Source organism: Marmota monax, unplaced genomic scaffold, assembly GCF_021218885.2.
Source record: "Marmota monax isolate L192 unplaced genomic scaffold, Marmota_monax_Labrador192_F-V1.1 WCK01_AAM20220418_F8-fsc00398, whole genome shotgun sequence".
NCBI classification, from domain to species: domain Eukaryota; kingdom Metazoa; phylum Chordata; class Mammalia; order Rodentia; family Sciuridae; genus Marmota; species Marmota monax.
Genome location: NW_026695073.1, coordinates 259,120 through 279,833, shown reverse-complemented (window position 1 = coordinate 279,833; position 20,714 = coordinate 259,120). Strand labels below are relative to the sequence as shown.

Here is a 20,714-nt window from a genome sequence, read left to right as displayed (position 1 = left end):
ACCTTCAAGCACACATGATACTCTATCTTGAAGAGAGATGTGCAAAATGTTAAAGAGTCAAATACCTAGGTGATGGCACCTGTTATCAGCCTGAAGGGTAGAGCAGAACTTCTCCCTATTGAAGAGATGTGTGAGTCTGAGCAAGAGTAGTAGGGATTGCCATGTCCTTCCTACTATCTTTAACACACCCACTCACCCTGGGGTTGACTTCTTACATATTTGTGTATAGATCTGCTTGGCCTGATAAGCCACTCAAAAGGCATTAACATTTAAAACTATATTAGGACTTACATGCAAGTTTATTCTTTTTGGACTATGCTATGAACAGGATAGTATGTAGCTATGGCCAGTCACACACATGATAGTTTTTTTGTTTTTCTTAGTAAACTTCTTTACTTTTTCTTTCATTACAAAACGAATATATATTCTTAATGAGCAAATCTCCTTTATTCCCCATCCTTCTAAGGTAACCAATAATAAAAAGAAAGTATCCAATAAACATGCATTGAATAGATATAAGAAAGATGATATTAGACAAAACTGAGGTCTTTATCCCAAAATGCCATGTTGGTAGTATGATACTGGAAAGGCAGACTCCCACATAATAGCACTAATAAGGTGAAACTCAGAGAGAGAGGAAAGGGGAGAGATAAAAAGAATCCTAACTAATGGTAAGATACATCTCTATTAAGCATATATCTGTTGTCTATTGTCCACTTGGTTTGGCTAAGCCAGAATTTTTCTGATTCTGCCCTATGGACATTTTGTACCATATAATCCTTTTTTGCAGGTAGCTTTGGGGTGACACTATGCAATACAGGACATTTTGCAGTATTTCTGGCTTCTGTTCAACAAATGCCAATAACATTACTCCATCTACCTCACTCATGATAACCCCAAATTCCTCCAGACATTGCCAAATGTTTCCTGGGGGCAAAGTTGCTCCCAGTTGAGAACAAATGGTCTAACCTATAAAGTTACTCAGAGAAATGATCCTTATTCCCTGCCTCATGAAACTAAGCTTTTTTCAGGAAACTGAAGTCTGGTGGTGAATTCAAGTTTCATTTTCTATCATAAATGGAAGTCAGAATTGGGAGTACTCAAATTCCAGCTATGGAGACTCCATGTGGGGGCAACTCTAGGGAACATAATTGCATTTTTAACTAAACCTACGATATCCCAGCATGGCCACCCTGGAGAGAGTAAATAAAGGAACATGTCTAATAACTCAGACATTAGTGCTATTGTCCCAGGGGAAATGATCTTCAAAATTAAACAATACCACACAACTTTCAAGAACAATCTAAGGTGAACTGAGAAACATGTTGGGGAGGATGTGAGAGTCAGAGATGGGTAAAATTAGCTATACATACACACGCACATGCATACACACACACACACACACATACACACAAATTATACAAGTAGCTCTAAATGTTGGATTTGTACAAAGGAACCGCTTGCATCATGTAGCAAAATCTTTAATACCTGAAATGAGTGTGAAAGACAGTTGGCACGGATCAACAATAGTCCATGTCCTTAATTTAGCCATTTTCTAAGGGGATATTACTTATATGCTTGGCCAATCTCATTTCATTCCCTTCAAAAGACTTTAACTGGCATTCCAGTTTCCTAATTGCAGCTATTGTGAACGACTTTAGGTGGGCTTTCTAAACCTTCCAATAACATGTTCATTTTAATTACTGAAAATGAAAGACTCCAAACACCATGATTTACCCATGCTGTGACCTTCTGGATTATTGCATCAATATTTTTCTACCAAAAGGGAAACTCCTAATGAGTCACCTCCATCACAGTTTGCAGGATGTTGTGTTTGTCACAGGAACAAAAGCACAATAATGCACAATGTCTTTTTAAAACTCCTGTATTCTAACCCTATTAGTGGAGTGATCAACACAGTTTAAGCAATTTCTCCAAAGAAATTTAGAAAATTAAGGCCCTTCTTTAGTCTATTTATATGCTGATGACTGAAAATTCACTTATATGAGCTCAGCTTTTAGCACAAAGCCTTGACTCATGATAGAGGATACCCGAGGGATGGTTAGGCTTAGCGGTCACTGAAGACAGGGAAACTGGAGAGGTCGTGTATTGTACTTCACTGGTCTCTTATACCTTAAAGGGAATAAGTTTGCTAGCTTCTTTCCAAAAGCAGGTTTTGTACATTGGGGGTTTGGGGTGCTTTGTTTTTTAATAAATTCAAAAGCTGATTTTGTAGGAGAAAAATGAGGACTTAAGTCCTGAGGACATTAGGCACACATGGTGATGGGAAAGATCTGAAGACAGGTCACAGGCGAGATGTTGGAAAAGCAAACTGAGATGGAAATTAGCATATAGGAGGTTTCTTAGGAAGTGTTCTCAGGTCACTGCTTAGAAAAGGAAAAGGCAGGATGAAACAGAGGAAGAGGAAGGGCTGTAGTCCAGTCTACCAAATGAGGAGCACTGAAGCTGGGGTAGGCTTGTCCCAAACTGGCATGAGACAGGCTGCCCTGGAAAGGGAGAATGACACTAGGGAACATGACCCAATGCAGCCAAGGGAAATTTCCTGAGAGGGCTGAGAGCTGAGGACATTCATCTGGCAGCAGTCCTAGTAGCAGGGAGATTTGTGTGGAGCAAGGCTAAATCCCCTACTGTATATTTTACTTTGACGCACTTCTACCTAGGACAGATCTTGGATAGGTCTATAATTTACTCTGGTCAAATATGACTCCTTATCATAGATGCAAGTGTGTTGGCCTTTTAAGACAGAGTCTTGGGCAGAAAAGCAAAGGGACCACTTGCTCAGGAGTCTAGGTGCTAATTCTTGTTCCCTCTTAAGAGATCGCCCAGTGAACTTAAGATGGACCATTGTCCTGAGGTCTTAAATCCTTCCCTATTAAATGAGGAAACCCATCTCACTTCATTTTAGGTCATGAGATCCCTTGATGATTTGAAGGGAACAAGCCTGACTTTATCAGGCATGTTGCTTGATTTTATCAGACATACAATGCATATGCTGCTCACCTTTTACTTCATTCTCTAATGAAGAACCTTTGACTAAATAATACAGTCAGTTCTTGATGATCTACTGAAGGAGAAAAAGTTTTATAGGTATATTACTCAAGGTCTCCACAGAAACCAAACGATAGGATATATAAGAGGAAATTTATTATGGGGATTGGTTCACACAAGTAAGGAAGGTGAGAAGTCCCACAATAAGCCATCTGCAGGCTGGGAAGCCACATGTGTCATTCAGACCAGTGGAGAACCATGGTATATAGCTCATAGCCTGAGGTCAAAAGCCTAAGAACCTCAAGGTAAGAGGAGTGCTGCTGTAAGTTCCAGAATTCAAAGGCCCAAGACCCAGCAGCTCTATGTCTGAAAGCAGAAGAAGATAAATGTCCCAGCTCAAGAAGAAAGAGAATTTTCCCCTCTACCACTGTTTTATTCTACAGGCCTATGAATTGTGTGATGCTGGCCCACATTGGTGAGGACAGAACTTCTTCACTTGGTCTGATTTCAGCACTATTAGAGAATTAATTCCTTCACCCAATCAAGTTGACACATAAAATTAACCATCACAACAGGTGATATACAAAGTAGAACATATAAAATGCCTTTACATTTGAGACACATGAATGGTTAATTTTGAAAACTTGGGTATCTTCCCTAATATTCATAACCATTTGAAGAAATATTCCAAGTTAGCAGAAAGGCAAACATGATCCAGAAGGAAAAATAATTCAGGATGAAAAACTAGCCCTAATGAGTCGTTCGTCAGAGAGCCCACAGATGGAAAAACAGTAATTGATGAATCCAGTCCAGCCTACACAAAGACACTTCCAGAAAGTGGACTGCTTATCTGATTCTCACTGGAGGGAATTTTTTGCAAAGTGATCAAACACTGAAAGAGATTCCAAATATTCTACACTACTTTTAAGTGAGAGTTTACCTTTGTGAATTATTCCAATTAAACTAGGATTAGAAAAAGAAGCTGGAATACCACTACTGAGCCAATTTCTGTCATGTAATGTCTGCAAATATGATATTTTAAAAACAGCAAACATATGACCCTTGCTTGATTAAATTGGAACAGTTTAAGTATTGAATATAAAATTTAAGGAATGCAGAAACCGAATCTCTGAAATTGCAATGTTATGAAATTTTATGTCAAGCATTCTCTTTATGATCTGTGAGCCTGTGTGTGGGTATGTTTTACTCTTAGACAAATACCACCAGGTAGAGGCCAGCTAATTCTGATGAATGATAAAATAAAATTTGAAGCTAAAAGCCACTTAAAGGAATGATGTCTGCATAAAACATCTCTAGCTGGTTTGCACCTCACATGCACATGGGATGATTTCTTATTCATTGGTAGATGCCAGGACTAGACTGACTCATATTACTAGCAATTTGAAAGTCTTCTACATTTAAATTGATGGGTCCCCGGTGTGCACACTACTTGGATGCTTTCTTAGACCGTTTAGTAGGCTGATTCTAAGATTTCTTAACAAAGTATGAATTTCCATTTTGTCTTCATGCTTTACAGGACTAATATTGATACATATACACTGAAACAGCAGTATACCTCCCGGCAAAGTGTGGCATTCACAATTATTTTTTTTAAACTGCATAATTATAAAACACCAATCAAAGGGAAAAAATTATACACCCAAATAAATTACAAAATTACTGTGTTTTCTTATAGTCCATGAATACTGAAAATTTCAATTAGCCAAGTGAAAAGCCATTGAATGTGCCAGCAGGATTTATATCCCAGACTAATGACCATCATCTGCATCCTATTTAGCTAATGAAGGCTTGGAACACTTGTGGATAATTAAGGGAAAGCTGATGGGAGGAAATTTGAACCATGGAAAGATCAAATCTATTTATGTCTGCATTTAAAACTAAACATACCTAATAGTTCACTCAATCAAAGCATAATGTCTGTTCATCTGGGATAAGATAGACAGAGGCTCCTAAGTAGCCATGTTAGTTTTCAAAACCCCAATTTCATTCCTCCTTCATTCATTCCATAAATATTTACTTAACGCCTACCCTGTGTCTCTGCCCTGGTGGATCAGCATGACAGCACCAGGATCCCCCTAATGTTTCCCACCACTTCCCCCCTCAACCTTAATTAAATGCACAGCTCGGGTTTTCACTTTTCTCAAGTATCCACAGTCCACCTGTCCACTGTGACAGACACAGCATGGCTGAAATCCAAGGCCATGATGAGAAAGCACAGCACCCAGTGGAACCCTGGCTTTTCCTCAGACCTAGTGCAGCATCTCAGAGGCAGGTCCCCTGACTCATCAATAAATGAATGAATACACTAAGGAACACTAAGAATGTTAGCTGGAAGGCAAAAACCTCAAGTCCAGGAGGAGCCAGAACAGAAATCATGCTCAATGGAGCTCTGCTGAACTTCAGTAAGTAGTTTTTTAGTTACCTTATTCAGTAGGGAGCACATTAAAACTTCTTCTCTACACCAGCCCCCCATAAACCCTGATAAATTTAGTTAGTGATGTTTTAAGGACCTGCAATCTTAGACTCTCTGTGTATGCTAAAAATGGCACATAGAGCTTGCAGGCGTGTTGTAGAAAGTCAGCTAATGGTGACCTCTGAACCTTAAGTTTACACATTTATGTCTTTCAGAAGCCTTTCCACATGGTAAAGGAAGCCCAGATGGGAAAGATCAGCAAAATCAGAGCCTGCACATACCCAATCAGACATAACATCAAGCCAGGGAGGCTTAAACAGTCAGTGTCACAATAATCAACCAGAGAGCTTGCTGAACGCAACTTGCTGAGTCCACACCCAGAGGTTTTGATTTAGAAGGATGTTTAGGGCCGAAGAATTTGCATTTCTAGTACATTCCCAGAAAGAGTGATTCTTCCAGTCCAGAAGCTGTACCTTGAGAATCAAGGTCTAAGCTATTCCCCAAGAAAGTTAACACCCATGATAACTATGCCTTTATTACCTCACCAAAGAAGAAAATGTTTCTGGAATTTCTAAAGTGTATTTTTAATTAGTAACAATGCTAACATCTGATATTTATATAAACGTTTCAGTTTCTAAAGCCCCTGGACATACATTGTTAAATTTGAACTTTCAAACAACTCTGTAAGGTAATTATTAATCTCATTTTAAAACATTAAGAAACAGAGAGGTTGAGTGACTTGATCAAGATTTCTTAACTATTAAGTAGTCAAACTAGGAATCTGGTCACTAGCCTTCAGAGTATTTCTAGGGCTAATTATAGTATGACACATACCTGGGATCATAGCACAATATGAAATTTGTTTTAAAAACAAACAAAATAAGGTCACTCTCATCTCAAAATATGAATGTCAAAAAAAATGTCAAAAGAAACAAGTAATTTCTTCTTAGAATGATTTATAAAAACTTAAGAAGCCTTTCCATTCATAGTGAGTTATATAAAAGAGATCAAAACCTCTTTTAAAAGGACCAGGTAGAACTGGGCAAGGTGGCACATACCTGTAATCCCAGTGGCTCAGGAGGCTGAGACAGGAGGATCGCAAGTTCAAAGCCAGCCTCAGCAACTTAGTGAGGCCCTAAGCAACTCAGTGAGACACTGTCTCTAAATAAAAAATAAAAAGAGGCTGGGGATGTGGGTCAGTGGTTAAGTTCTCCTGGGTTTAATCCCTAGTACCAAAACAAAACAAACAAACAAACAAACAAAAAAGACCAGGCAGAAGACAGACTAAGAAATGCATGTATAAACTCCAGATCCAAACTTCTGGTCAGCAGTAACTGTGGACCCTTTGCAGAGAATACTTTCAGAGGAAACATGTAACTCTTTAGTACCCGGAGTACTCCCCTAGCTACAGGGAGGGGATCCTGGGTGTTCTACCAGGTTAGTACGTTGGGATAGAGAGCCAGCAGGAAGCTCTGAGTCCACAGAGAGCAGAAGGAAGCCACGGTTCACAGACCACACAGAGGTGACACAGTAAGACCTGGGCTATGTTGCCCCCAACAGCCCACCAGAACCACCACAGGGAAGACCTACCCACTTTATTTGTTGCGCCCTCACCCCAGACTGGCAAGGAGAACCCTGTGAGACCAGAGGACACTGTGCTCTAGGGCTAGGGGAGGAGTTAGCTGTCAGAACACATTTCATGCACTTCAGGACAGTATTTGAATGTGGCCAATTAGTGCCAGGAGGAGAGAGCAGAGCAACAAAGAGCCTTAAAGAATATACAAAAAGCAACATTTTCAGACAAAAGGCACTGAGTGGTGATGAGCTCCATCTACAAAGCTGCAGACTGATTCTCTCCCTAAAGCTAACAATGTTAATGCAACAAACTAGGCCAGAGGCCCCAGTCAGAATTGCAAGCCATTGTCCTTCCCAGAGCAGAGTATGCTAATTGGATATAGTAAGTGCTGAAGGGAAGATGGATTGAAGGAATTGGGGCAAAACAAAAAAAAAGAGGAAAAAATATTTCTGTAAATTTTGACTTTAAAAGAATAGAGAGGAAAATCTATAATGCTATGTATATTAGCATCTATAATTTTTGAGTTAACATTTGTGTTACTATTAGTCAGCTTTTGCATTGCTGTGATCAAAATACCTGACAAGAACGACTTAGAGGAGGAGAGGTTTACCTTGGTTCATAGTTGCAGAAGGTCAGCCCATGTTTGGCCAACTGCATTGCTATGAGCCCAAGGTGAGGCAGAACACCATGGTGGAAGGGCATGGTAGAGGCACACCATGCCACTTGTGATGGCCAGGAAGCAGAGAAAGAGCAAGGGGAAGGGGCTACAGGGAAGATAAACCCTTCCAGAGCTCCCCTTCCACCAAGTGACTCACCTCCTCCAACTACACCCCACCTGCCCTACAGTTACTATCCAGTCAGTCCATTCGAGTTAGGATGGACTAATCAGGTTAGAGCTCTCAAAAATCTATCATCTCACCTCTGAACATTCCTGCATTAACACAGAAGCTTTTGTGGGACATCTCCTATCCAAATCAAAAGAGTTTAAACCTAACAGTTAATTTAAGTCATAGGATGGCTGGCATCCATGATTTCAAAAAATTATTACTCAATGTTTGGGAATTTAAATCCTGAAGATTCCACTATACCTTAAATGAACCTGTTTATTGGAACTCATCACAAGTGGTCTTTCTTCTGCGCTGTATAAGCTCATCAAGTTCACAGTTACACCCTAATCAGCCTTCCACTCTGGTTTAGCACTGTTGTGGGCATTGGGATGAGAACACAGGAGGGACTTCAAAGGTGTGTAATTGAATGTATAGTGAATAAGGCAGGGACAGCAAAGGAAGAAAAAGAAGAAGGAAGTACCAGGGGAAGCAGGCAGGGAAAACAGAAGGAGTGAAGATAATGGGGGGACTACACACTGAAGTGCAAAGAGACTTATGAATCGCACTGTATCTCCCCAAAAGGAGATGCTGATACCCCAATCCCCAGCACCTGTGATTGTGACCTTATTTGAAAACAGGGTCTTTGCATATGACCTAGTTAAGGCAAGACAGTTGGGGTCCAAATCCAATAGGAATGGCATCCTTATAAAAAAAAGAGGACTGGACACACACCAGGAAGGAAATTCAGGTGAAATTATCGATGCAGTGGTGAAAGCAGACGCTGGACTGAGGCGGCCACAGAGAACAGCAGGAACCATGGGCAGCAAGAGGCAAGTGAAGATTCTACCCAGAGTCTCGGACAGAGCTGACCTTGCTGACACCTTGATTTTGGACTTGAGACTCCAGGACTATAAGACTATAAATCTCCTTTGGCTTAAGCACCCATGATGTGGTACATTTTATAGCAGTCCTAGAAAACTAATATAGGGAGTATGGAACAGGGTCCCTACTTATTGATCTTCTATTTTAGTGGTTGGCAAACTTCTCCTGTGAAGGGCCAGATAATAGATATTTTAGACTTTGAGAGCCATAAGGTCTCTGTCACAATCACTCCACTCTGCCATAGTGGCTTGAAAGGAGTCATAGATAATATGTAAGTGAGAAAGCATGGCTGCATACCAATAAATTTTTTATTTTATGGACATTGAAGTTTGAATTTTACATAATTCTCTGTGTTATGGAAAAAATTTTTTGCTTTTTTTTCCAACTACTTAAAAATGTAAACCTCACTCTTAGCCTAAAGGCCACACAAAACTAGGCAGTGGTCTAGGTTTGGCCAGCAAGCTACAGTTTGTCTCCTCAGGGTGTAGATCTAGGAATCAAGAAAACCTGACTCCTATCCTTGTTTCACTGATGAGTCTTGTAGCCTCGATTAAATCATTGGCTTCAGGCTTCAAAAGGGCATAACACATTTTTCCCTGCCCACTTGGACAGTTATAACATGGATGAAAAATCAGATACCTTAAAATACTTTGTATATAGTAACAGTATTAATACTTTAAAATATTTGGCCATATCTTACTCTCCCAGAAACAAATATTAACATGAAGATTGGAATGAAGATGAAGGGACTCTGGGTCATGGAGTCAGGGCAAGGTAGACAGAATCATACAAGCCCCTTCATCACCCATGACTTCAGAGAGAATCAGTGAAGAGGTCAAGAAGACGCATACACCACAGAAGCTGTGGGCAGCCAGGGGCTTCTGAGATCAAAAGCAACTCCGAGCTTGTCATCTCGTGTCCCATCTGACCCTGAGCTACTGCTGAATCAAGAATTTCTTCTTTTAGGGAATGCTCTGGAATGCCCCTACAGTTAAGAAGCTGTTCTGTAACTCATTCCCCAGATCATCGTTCTAAACAAACATTCATCATCCACTAAAGCTCCTTTGACCATCTTGAGTCCATTTCTATGATGCCAACAGCTGACAAAGCCATAAATATTGCCCTGCATGCAGAAACCTCTTCACGCTCATCGCCATAAGGAATTGGAACACTGCCACCTTGCTCTGAAGGGGACTGGACGTGAGCTGAGAGCTCCAGATTTTCAGGTCTGGCACAAGGTAAGCCAAAGAAAGCACTAAGGAATAATGAAAACAGTTCACAGGAGGAAATATCATTTGCTAACACTGCATGGAGCCAGAGGTCTCCCTAGAACTGAGTTAATGTCCTTGAGAAGTAGTGTAGGGACTGGATAATCATATATTGGTAAATTTTCTGGGTTAAACTACACGGATAACAATGCCAGGCAGTATCTGAGAAGAAAGAAAAGAGATCTGGATGATTATTTTCAACACACATACACATGCATTGTTATGCTCTGAGTCTGAATCATTGAGTAAAAGGTTCATGAAAAAGCATTTTTTTCAGCATCAAGAGATAGAACACAGGAAAAGTAATTTTTTAATGGAAATCAGCCAAATAAAATAATGAAATTGATTATACCATAACCACAGTTATTTAGGGCAGGGGGTTAAAAAGTACATTGGTCTGAAGCCTAACTGTGGGGGCCTGATGATAAGATTACCTCCTTCAAATCTCTCAGGAAAGATAGGGGTGAAACTGATGACCAGTTTGGTCAATGAAGTTGAAAATGTTCAGCCCCGGGAAAGATCCTTTGTGTTGGAGTCTGGGTATGGGAGGAGGGGATATCTTTTATCATCAGGCTCTTAACTCAACATGTTTTTCCCCCTCCTTTTCTTTTTCATAGGAATTCTTTATACTACTATATGCCTAAATAAATCCATCTGGAAAGAAAAACACACCAACTATGCTAATTTGCAAGCCAAACTGATGAAATACTAATGTGTAAATTTGGTGGGAGAAGGTCAAGAAGGAAAGACATTTTCATAATTACTGGCTATTACAAATCATTTAAATGGACGCACAACAAGATTGGAGGTTGCAAGGCCCAATGTGATGGGTTCCTGTTTAAAAGCCTGGTACTGTCATTAGCAAATGAATGGTGATGTGCCATTATCTCAGACTCTCTGTGATGGTTTGACAGAAAATCAATGTCTACGTAATTTCACTGCACACCAGAAATCAAAATAAAAAGGCCTGGTTTGCCATAAGCACATTTCATAATTAAAGCTCTGACAGATGCAGTCCTTATCCTAGTTCTAAGCTGCTGTATCTTTATGTCTTCAGAGTTCATTTTGAGTCCCACCTGCACAAGCTCTTCAAGCAAAAGGCCAACAGGAATGATTAAAGTGTTCCCCTGGGCTTGGGGAAATCCCATGTTTCTTCTTCTTCTCCACTACTCCTTTATTCTTTCATTCATTTCCAACTGCCCCAGGCCCATTCATTCCACAAACATTACTAATCATTATGTTCCAAAACGAGATGAATGAGATACCAAGGGATGACAGATGAATTTATGAGGATTCCCATATTCTTGATAGAAATTCTACTGAGAATGCTTCCATGTCTCTACCCTTCCTGTGTGATATTTTATCTTTGTACCAATTCTGTACCTCACACACAATTCTACAATAATCTTTTCCACACTGCTTTTTATTTATTTGACTATGTCCCTTGACCCAGGGAGCTTTTTGGAAGCAGGAAAATGCCATCTGCTTACTCCTAATCTAACTGGCACGATAGCCATAGATTTTTTTTTTAATTTATATTCTTAAAAGATATTTTAGATAGTAGATACCTTTTAAAGATGTATTGAATATAAACATAATCCATCTGTTTCTATGGCTTCAACTATAGCGTCATAATGTTCATTTTAAATGTATCTGTCCATCCCTGATCCCCTGGTCATCATTCCCACTTGCCTATTAAATGTCTCCAGTGAATATCCCACAGGCATCTTGTCCAAAACTGAGTACATTATATTTTCCAATTCCATACCTCATTTATATTTTGACTGAGAGGGAGACCTCTATCACTCTTCCACTCGGGGTCTGTTTTTAAGTCTTTTACCCACTGCTTTAGTTCAGAACTTTGTCACTTCTTATTTCATTTCCTGCCAGATTTCCATGTTCCACATTGCCACACAAATATCTACCTAAAACAAATTTCATTCTGCAATTTGCCAATTCAAAGATCTCTGCTGGTTCCTGAATGCCAGCAAGTAATACCTGTTTCCAATGTACCTGTGTTGACAATCTGGCAATGCCTAATTTTGTCAGGATAGACTCTGATGTAGTAGACTACATGTCCTATCAGTTAGGCACACTAAACTTCAGATTGTTCTCTGGCAAGCCAGGGAGACCACCAAGTCCTTGCATAAACTATTATATCTCTCTGTCTAGAAACCCCTTCCTCTAATCACCTGGCCAGTTCCTATTTCGTTCTGCAAAGATTACCCTGAATCTCCCAGGACTAGTGAGTGAGTGATATCCTTCTCTATGTTCCTAACGTCCTTCATTCTCCCATATTTTAGAGAATTTTATTTTATTTGTGCTAACTAGACTGAAAGCCCAGCAAGCACTAACAAGGCAACTTTTTTCATCTTTTATCTAGGCACTAGTCAAAGGATATTTGATAAAGTAATAAAGCAATAAAATAAAGTAATAAAGTAAGTCACTAATTTAATAGTCTAAGACTGGTTAGAGATATAGGTAGGTACCAATTGTATCTAATAGTTGAAGCCACATTTGTGATTGAGAATGCCTAGGAAACTAAATAACGATATGAAATTAGAGAATAAGACAAACCCTAGCAAGTACCGATTTTTATTAAAAAGAAAGGAGAGCCAGCTAAGAAAATTGAGAAAAAGCTGTCACCATAGTTAGAATAAAGCCAGATGAGAGTGTGGTCACAAAAGCAAACCTGGGATACACTTCTGGAAAGGAACCCTCCCCAGATTCCCAAATTGGGACTAAAATCCCCTTCTATCTGTTCTCACCTTATCCTTACTTATCCTTATCATGGTGCTTATCACAGTACATTTTAACTGTCTACTTATCTTAACACTCACAGAAAATTAACTCCTCAAAGGCAGGGACTCTGTCTTATTGACAGTGTGTCTCTTGCACGTGAAGGGATATATAAGTAAATAAAGGAGTGAAATGCAGCTAAGAAATCAAGTAAGAATTAAAAGATGCTATTGATTTTAGTATTCAGAAAGATATTGGGTGACTATTATTCTTACGGTTTTAACACATAATGTCCATATAAATCTCATTGGTTTCAAAGTGGAAGGTCTAACATGAAATGAAAAACTATCATTTGGGCTTTCTCCTACAGCAACCACCATGAAGATGGTTGGATGGCTTTGATAGGCACAAACAAGTTTCACCCAATGGTTTTCACCAGATAACACATAATAGAATTATTACCTCCCTTAAGAGATTTGAAGTTAAATACATCTTTGCAGGAAAATGGATGGAATTTGAGGGCATTATGTTCAGTGAAATCAGCCAAACTCATATGGAAGCTAGAGAGAAAAAAGGAAAAGAAAGCAGAGTGGGCAGGTCTCATGAAAAGGGAGATCAGTAGAGGTAAGGGAGCAGGGTGAGAGAGGGAGAAAAATGGGCAATAATAGGGGAAAGATGACAACTAAATTATAAGGTTATATTGTGTGCATGCATAAATATGTAAAAAAAATCCCATCATTGTGTTCCACTAATGCACCAATGGGGAGGGGGAAGTAAGTTAAATACTTAATTTCAAACTTGTGTCAGCAAACAGTATTGTCCTTAAGCAAAGGAAACTTTATTTTTTTATGTTTCTATTAGTGCATTATAATTATACCTAATAGTGGTGCTAATTGTGACATATTCAAATATGCACATAACATAATTTTCTCCATTCATTCCTTAATATCTCCACTAGCTAAGGAAACTATGAACAGTGGTAGTCTCAGTGATCCTGAATTTTTAACTTTTATGTCCTGCGCACTGAACGTTATAATCCCATGCCCTCTATTTGAGGAAACATTGCAAAATGGAACAACAGATTATTTATCATCATGAGGCCCCAAACTGCTGACATAAGATATATTCTGATGATAAATCCCTAGACAAATTAATTGAACAGAACCTCCGACAGACTGTTAGTTTTGTTTTTAGATTTACAAATAAGGGGAACTTGAAATAAAGAGGATTGGAAATGGAAAATGTTAAGCACAGCCTAGACAACAAATAAATACCCTTCATGACTGAGGTGAGAGGGGGATTAGCAGGGAATGCATTCCAGCAATTGCTCAGAGTTGCAGGGAATTGAAATTTAAGCATTCCAGGCTTTTCCTAAACACAATGCTGACCAGGAAACTGCTTTCTTCCCTCTCCGCTCCTCTTAACTTTACCAGTGAGTACCATTTGCATGCAGGGGACTTTCAAAGTGAAGAAGAAGATGTATGAAAGGAATTTGCTCTTTGTTTCTTGGTCTTGCCCCTTGGGAAGTTAAGGGACCTGAACTATATCACTCCCATGCCTACATCTGGGATCTCTAGAACACTTGTAAACTCTGACTGGAATCATGTACTGTAGTTGATAAACTGACTTTTTATAAGAGAGACTAGGTGGAAATTCTTCTTGTTCTTTTGTTGTTGTTATTGCTTTTTAATTTGAGGCATTTGGAAAAATAGTTCCCAAAGTGGTCCATCAGAAGACTAAGGAAATCCAAGCACACTAAATAAGTTGTAAGATACCCCATGCTGTCTCTTACCAAGTACTGTGCACCTTCTGGAGAAGCAACTCACCTCTCAAAAACAAGTCTCCTTCCACCCTTTTGATCACAAAGATTGAGGCTGGAATTCAGAAAAATCATTTATATGTTGTTTAATCAGAGATTTCAACATTTTTAAAAGGCTCCCATGAAACCATTCTACCTTGTTCAAAGAGGGCTGAGTTCTAACAACTAAAAAAATTCTTCAGGTAGTAAAGGGACATATGTACCCTAAAATATCAATGTGACCTAGTAGAAAAAAGTGTAAGTGTAATTAGAAATGCAGAAATACACTACATGAAACAGGCTTACACTAGCAGTATGACTTTGTACAAGCTACTGAGTTTTCTGGGCCTCAGGTTCCTCATCTATAAAATGGAAGTGAAAAGGCCCACCTTGCTGGGTTATGAGTTTTAAATATAATTATATATGTAAAACACAGAGCTGGGACACCTGGAAGACACTCAATAAATGTTGTTCTCTATTCCTTTCAGAGCTCCTTAAGAAAATTAAGACTAGAAAAGGAAATTAATCTCACAAAAAAAAGTTTAAGATAGTCCTAACTCAAGTAAACTAAGATGGGTACAGCGTAACATCAGATATAGTATTTTATAAAATAAAAGACAGCATTGATTATAAGCTATCACTAACAAAGAAAAAGCACTGCCAACTATTGTATGTTACCATATACAATCAAAATGTTAGCAGTATAAAAATATATAAGTATATTTTCATAATAACTAATTAAATACTGTAAGTGTGTGGGATTGTACATGAGCTTACAGATACAACAGAAGCCAAAAACCAGGAAACAAAAAGACCATATTTCTTCTTGCAGATTAAGTTCCTAATCTTGAGAAGGGAAAAAAATCAGGAAGTTGTAGGCCAAAAAGGCAAGCAATTACTGATTTAGCAGCTCCTTTAAATGCCAGGTTACCCAGTTTATTACCAGTACCTAGATATGGAGAAACGGCATTTGAGGGGAAAGGCACATCAAAGAAGTAAGAAACATTCTAGGTTTTACCACCATCTTAATTTTCATCTTTTATGTCTGAATTTGAGTATTGAAAGGTATGTAATTCTAAATCTTTAAGGAGACTAACTGGGAGTTGCCAAGGTTCTTGTAGCCACATTAACTCAGAGCTCTCCTGACCACTTAGGTAACCTATAGCGACATTTAGTGGTAGCTCCCTCAAATTACAACCAGATGTCCCAGAGGGGCAGGGCAATTGCTGGGATAGAGTGACTTGGCAAAAACTCCTTATCACAGCATGAGTGACTTCACCATAACCTTACCAGACAGGTTATTGAGAGGTCTTCCGGAGGAGGTGCTAGAGGTGGAAGCAATTAATATCATTGCAATCTTATTTTTTTTATAGTTTGGTATTTTCTGCGTATCTTTTACTTCATAATAGAATCATAGTGCTGGAAGAGACCCTGGGGATTATCTAATCCAATCCTCTCATTTGCAGATTATAAAACTGGCACAAATATGGTAGACGAACACAAGGGTTTAAGAATTCAGAATGCATTGCTCTCTCAACTGAATATCTGTGGCTTTATATATTTTTTCAACATTTATTCATTTTGTACTTAATATAAAACCAAGTATATTGAAAGAACATTTATAGGACTGAGAAAGTTTGAGACAAATTTAAGGATTCGTACATCGAAAAAAACAAAGTTGGGGCTGGGGTTGTGGCTCAGCAGTAGAGTGCTCACCTAGCAAGTGGGAGGCGCTGGGTTCGATCCTCAGCACCAAATAAAAAATAAATAAATAAAACAAAGGTTAAAAAAAAAGACAAAAGAAAGTCACTAATAATCACCACTTACATAGCTCTGAGTACCCTATGACATTGGTACAGTTATCCCATTTTACAGTTAAAGAAACTGAGGTATAATATTACCAAAAGTCATCTACAGATTCAATGTAATCTTTATCAAAATTCCAGTTTCATTCTTCCTAGAACTATAAAAATGTCCTAAAATTCTTATAGAAGAATAAAAGACTCACCATAGCCAAAGCAATCCTGAGCAAAAAGAGCAATGCCTGAAGGAATCACAATACTGAATTTTAAATTATAGTATAAAGCTATAGTTAACATAAACTGCAAGGTACTGGCATAAACATAGACATGGAGACCCATCATAGAAGACACCGAAACAAACTCACATAGACAATAGTCATCTGATCTTAACAAAGGTGCCAAAAACAAAGTGGTAGAGAAAAGACAAGATATTTAACAAATGATGCTGAGAAAACTGGATATCAATATGTAGAAGAATAAAACCAGATTCCTTATCTCTCACCCTGCACAAAAGTCAACTCAAAATGGATCCAAGACCTAGGAATTATACTAGAAACTTCACAACTGCTAGCACTCCAATGTGTAGGTGCAGGCAATAACTTTTTCAATAGGACTCCTAAAACTCAGGAAATTATACAAGAATTAATAGATGGATGACATCAAATTAAAGAGCTTCTACAAGCAAACAATAAGAAATGTGAAGAGAGAACCTACAGAACACAAGAAAACCTTTGCTAGCTACTCTTCTGAAAGAGAAGTACTATCCAGAATATATAAAGAACTCAACAAACCTACCACTTAAAAGAAAAAAATAAAATAACCCAACCAATAAACTGGCAAATGAACTAAATAAACAGACACTTCTCAAAAAGGAGATACAAATAGCCAACAAATATATTTTTAAAAACATTCAACATCTTTAACAATCAGTGAAATGCAAATCAAAACTACACTGAGATTTCATCTTATTTCAGTTAGAATGGTAATCATCAAGAATACAAATAATAAATGCTGATGAGGTTGTGAGGGAAAAAAATATTATTGGTGGAATTGTAAATTAGCACAACTTTGGCAGTCAGCAAGGAAATCCCTTAAAATACTAGGAACAGAATCACCAACTAGGCCACTCTTTGATATTCACCCAAGAAAGTTAGAATGGACATACTATAGCAATGCATGCATAACCATGTTTATAACAGCATAATTCACAATAACCAAGTTATGGAGCCAGCCCATTGACAGATGAATGGATAAAGAAAATGTGGTATATATATACAATGGAGTTTGATTCAGCTGTAAAGAACAAAATTATGTCATTTGCAGGAAGATGGATGAACTTGAGAGAATTATATTGAGTGAAATGAGCCAGACTGAGAAAACCATCGGTCATATGTTTTCTCTCATATGTGGAAGCTAGAGAGAAAATGGGGCTGGGGGAGATGGAGGGAGTTCTCATGAAATCAGAAGGGCGATTTAGTAGAATTGAGGAAGGAGACCATATAGAGGAGGAAAGAGAAAAGAGAGGTACTATAGAATCAAATTAACCCAATTATGTTATCTTTGTGTATGAATATGTTCATAAAGACCCGTACTATATTATGTACAATCACAATTCATCAATAAAAGAAAGAAATTGAGGTATAAATAATTCTTGATAATGACTTATTCCAAAAAACCGAAAAAGACAAAAATTATACAGAAAGATAAATGCACTCAAAATATTGCATGTCTCAAAAACATAAGCTGCAACATTGGAATATGACCGAATGTGGAGGGCAGGAAGGAGAGCATGTTGAAGAATGGGGTGAGAAGACAGAGAAAGGGATGTAAGAAAACTGAATCATCAGTTTCCATAGTAGACACGCATAGAGAATGTCTAAAACTGAAAAATTAAGACAAATAACATAAACATAGAATCGTTTACACAGAGGTGAACCCAGATGGAAAACAGAAAAGAACTACGGTGGTTGCTTATGGGGAGTAGGTATCAGTGGGGAGGGGCAGTTTGTAGGACTATTTGATGCCTTTGAATATGTGAATTATAATATGGCAAATTATAAAATCAAATTTAGAGGCTAAGATATAAAAAAAGCAAATCACTAAAAATATTGCTTTCAAATTATGTATAAAAAAGAGAATAGTGTTTTACAAGATCTCTGTGTAAATAGGATATTTTACAAAATGACTTACTTATGCCAATTATATAGGTTGTAAAATGTCAACTAAAAGACCATATTGAAATAAAAGCCTCGTTCTATAATTAAAAGATTCACCAATAAACACATGTTCGTGTATTTGAAGTTGAAATAGAGCATTTGTGGGTATATATATATTTTTCCCCTCTGCATTTAGAATTTGCCAGCAGGTAACCCAGTGGTGGCTGCTGTGTGATGGCCCAGATCCTATCAAGACTGAGCTCACTCTCCAGCTGCTAGGAGTGTTGGCAGTTGGTGGCTCTAACCTGAGGAAAACTAATAATTTCCTTTAGGCAAAATGGGCATTCTAGCCCAGGGCCACCATCTCTTTTCCCAACAAAGGACAATGTAATAGAAATACACCAGCTTTATGGCCATGGTACCTCAAAATGGAGCAATCCTACTCCAGAACTTTCCAGGGGACCAGATGAGACCTAGGCTGGGGCAACCCCAACCTGTCTTTCCCTGCCCTTCTCCTAACAGGACTCAGAACATGAGACCAAAAAATCAAGCACTTTGGTAGACTGTATTTTGAGCTAAAGGAGACTGAGAAAACTGCAGAAGCAGAAAGTTCTTTAAAAAGGTCTCACCCTTTCTCTCCTAAAAACCTTCATGTGACAGGTGTCCTGCCTATACTCAGAGGGAAGAAACATCACCCACAGATTCCCAAACAGGCCTGGCTAAGCTCCCCCAGTTTATTTCCAATAGATCATACCTTTTGGTCTTCCAATCACACTTCAACATGACCATCCATAAAAACACACAGTTTTCCCTAAGTTTGGGGGCCTTAATTCCCTGTGTCATATAAAACATTGATTAAATAAACTTCTTATATTCTTCTTTCGTTATAGGGGTCTCAGCCTGAACCTTGTGATCAGTGAGGAAAAGATATTTCTTCTCTCCTACAATCCCTGAGAGTACTCCCAGCAAACCTCCTGCACACAAATCTCTACATGAGAGTGTTTCCTGGAAATTTGACATAAGATAGTCAAATAAGAGCTCTTCCACTGTTCCATTAGATACTACACTATAATTACTTTGGTTCAAGAGACTTTAAAGACAAAGTGCCATGGCTATCTTTTTTTATTTAATCCCCTTTTTCAGAGAATTTTAAATGATACACACCGTATGCCCCAAACTTATTTTACAGAGAAGAGTAAAATTTATCTTTAAGACTATTTAATGTTTATTTGAATATCTGCTTTATGCAAAGTACAGCAAAAAGTGGGGAGAGGGCAGAGGAGAATACACAGCAAGTGAGTGGATAAGACATGGATTCTTCCTTTGATGATGAGTTTATATTTAGCAATAGAAATAAAAATGTACAATAATTACTCTGCAAACTAGAATGTGACAAAGAAGTAAAAATCGCCATGGAAGTTCAGAGGGAAGATAGCCTTGTTGGTTTTATGATTGGCTGGGTGGAGAGGTGAAGGGTTATTAAAAGTCCCTTCTTAACCTACTCCAGTTCAACTAGAGGCCCAACACTGGGTAGGAGTTTGGCAGATGAGAAAAGGTAGAAAAGTAATTTCAGGCAGGTGTAACGTACAAGAGTAAAGGCTACCCAATGTCTGGGGAATGGCTACTAATCTAGTTTAGGGCACCAATTGGCTAATGAAAAGGGATTAATAAAGAAAATGCTGGAAGGGAAAGTAGCCTAGGAACACTTCTCTTTCTGTTGCACCCACTAAATCAGACACCTTAGGACAAGGGCAGTGGCTACAACCAAGCCATGGATCACTGCACATCTTCAGACATATCATTCAGAATGCTGGTGAGTGTCCCTTGGGCTCCAGGCTGTGGGGGCAGCCAATAGGCCCCTTCCCGCCACAGATGGATTTGCTTCTCCACTGAACCCCTGCAGAAGTCCCAGAGGGCTTTTCATTCAAACCTCTTCCAGAGAATTGCTTTTAATAGGCTATTAAATTATCATTCAAAAAAACTATAGTTTTCTAGGGGAAAAAAAAGGTTTAGAATTTTTTATCAGCTAAATTTCAGCAAAATTATCTTTTAGTATTTCCAGAATTTTTTTTGTTCTCCTAAGATGATTGTTCAGAGTATTTGATGCTTGATTATTCATATCTCTAAATGAATTGAGTCTTATTTTAAAATTCCCATGATTTAACTGCACAAAAGCTATTTAACTCTCTGTGGATGAGTACTCTTCAATTCAGTGCCCTCCTT

At 38.4% G+C, this 20,714-nt stretch overlaps 1 protein-coding gene across 3 annotated transcripts in view; it reads right to left on the bottom strand.

The window, feature by feature from the left end:
* The window catches only part of Rasgef1b (RasGEF domain family member 1B), a 560,746-nt gene that overhangs the window by 336,724 nt on the left and 203,308 nt on the right, over nt 1-20,714 (bottom strand). The window lies entirely within an intron of this gene.